The sequence below is a fragment of the Sceloporus occidentalis genome, unplaced genomic scaffold (assembly GCF_023333645.1).
Source record: "Sceloporus occidentalis isolate IW3139 unplaced genomic scaffold, rSceOcc1.0.p SCAF_8, whole genome shotgun sequence".
In the NCBI taxonomy this organism is placed as follows: domain Eukaryota; kingdom Metazoa; phylum Chordata; class Lepidosauria; order Squamata; family Phrynosomatidae; genus Sceloporus; species Sceloporus occidentalis.
Window position 1 is genome coordinate 3,179,855 of NW_028316988.1, and position 2,626 is coordinate 3,182,480.

Here is a 2,626-nt window from a genome sequence, read left to right on the forward strand (position 1 = left end):
TACAGCACTGGGGCCCCCAATGCTATAGAGGAACTCCCCTATGTAACCCCACAAGATAGAAGGGGCTTGGACTGGGGGGGCTTTGGGGGACCTCTACAGCACTGGGGCCCCCCAATGCTATAGAGGGACTCCCCTATGTAACCCCACAAGACAGAAAGGGCTTGGACTGGGGGGGCTTTGGGGGACCTCTACAGCACTGGGGGCCCCCAATGCTATAGAGGGACTCCCCACAAGACAGAAGGGGCTTGGACTCGGGGGGGTTTGGGGGACCTCTACAGCACTGGGGGCCCCCAATGCTATAGAGGGCCCCTCTATGTAACCCCACAAGACAGAAGGGGATGGACTGGGGGGCTTTGGGGGACCTCTACAGCACTGGGGCCCCCAATGCTATAGAGGGACTCCCCTATGTAACCCCACAAGATAGAAGGGGCTTGGACTGGGGGGGCTTTGGGGGACCTCTACAGCACTGGGGCCCCCAATGCTATAGAGGGACTCCCCTATGTAACCCCACAAGACAGAAGGGGCTTGGACGTGGGGGGCTTTGGGGGACCTCTACAGCACTGGGGGCCCCCAATGCTATAGAGGGACTCCCCACAAGACAGAAGGGGCTTGGACTAGGGGGGCTTTGGGGGACCTTTGCTTTAAAGTATCTGAAGGGGTTTCCAAAGCAATCAGGTGTCTTTCTCCCTGGCTCTCTCTCTCTCTCTCTCTCTCTCTCTCTCTCTCCCCTTCGTTCGCTCTCTTGCTCGACCCCTGCGCCTCTCTCTCTCCTGAGGTCTATCCAAGGAGTTTAGAGGAAGCGCAAAGAGGCTGCAGCGCTCTGACGTCGCCACTAGATGGCAGCGTTGTATTATGTTCTCCTGAGCCAGAACTTGATCAACTCGAAGTCTATGGAGACTCAGGTGTTGGTGATGATGAGGGTTGCAACTCAATGCACCTGAGTCTCCCTTCTCCAAACCAAACCTTTGAGGCCAGCAATGCTTAGCCTTTCCAAAGGTTAAGACCCCCCCTTCTCTCTCTTATTAATTAAAAGGTGTATGCTTCATTATTAGTATTATTGTGATGATTATTATTATTACTCAGAAAACATTCAAGGGTAGCTGTGGATCCCAAAAGCCACAATGCTCAAGTCCCATTCAACGCAAGGGAGGAGTGAAAGGGTTGGTGAGACTGCAGTCCCCAGCATCCCTGGCTGGCTATGTCCTCCATTCCGACATCTGGTAACTCTGTCTCAGCCTCAAAAGGGTGGCTTTGGGGGTCCCTTGATAACAGTAGGATGCTATGTATCCCCACAAGACAGAGGGGGCTTGGACTGGGGGGACTTTGGGGGACCTTTGCTTTAATGTATCTGAAGGGGTTTTCCAAAGCAATCAGGTGTCTTTCTCCCTGGCTCTCTCTCTCTCTCTTTAGGTCAATCTCTTGCTCGACCTCTGCGCCTCTCTCTCTCTCCTTAGGTCTATTCTTTCATATGTGTATGTATATATATTATATATATGTTTGTATATACACACATACATTATATTACACAGACGGTTATGTGTGTGTGTGTATACACACACATAATTATATATACAAAGCTATAAATACATATAATTATATATAAATACACACACATGTATACACATACATAATATTACACACACACATATATAAATACACACACATATATACATATATAATTATATATGTGTGTGTATATATATATATATACACACATATATACACACACTCATATAAATTATATATATATATATATATATACACATACACACACACATATATATATATACACACACATAATATTTATTCTCTCCATCCTCCATTGATGCCAGTGCTGCTAGAAAGCCTTACAGCTGGACGGAGGACGAGGAAAGAATGGGCCCTTTGCTTTGCCATGCGAGGGATCCCTCTGCACTTGGCACTTCCATGGGCAGAAAGGGGTCTCTGGGAGCCAGGCTTCCTAGGAAGGCTGCAGCGTTGGGTAAAGGGGCTCCAGAGGCCATCATCTCTCCCGATGGAGGAAGCCCTGGCATCTGATTGATTGACTGGCATTGGAGAAGAGAGCTTGGGAGAGTTATTGGGGGTTAACTGCCCATTTGGAATCACTGGGGAAGACTTACCTATAGAGAACCCATACTTGCCCATAGTGAATCACTGAGGAACATTTGCACATAGGGAAACATTGGGGAAGACTTGCCCATAGAGAAACATTGCGAAGACCTGCCCATAGGGAAACATTGGGGAAGACTTGCCCATAGGGAAACATTGGGGAATATTTGCCCATAGGGAAACATTGGGGAAGACTTGCCCATAGAGAAACATTGGGGAAGACTTGCCCATAGGGAAACATTGGGGAAGACTTGCCCATAGGGAAACATTGGGGAACATTTGCCCATAGGGAAACATTGGGGAACATTTGCCCATAGGGGAACATTGGGGAACATTTGCCCATAGGGAAACACTGGGGAAGACTTGCCTATAGGGAAACATTGGGGAACATTTGCCCATAGGGAAACACTGGGGAAGACTTGCCCATAGGGAAACATTGGGGAACATTTGCCCATAGGGAAACATAGGAAACATCTCCAATTCCAAAAAGCTAATAAGAAAGGACTCAGGACACAGC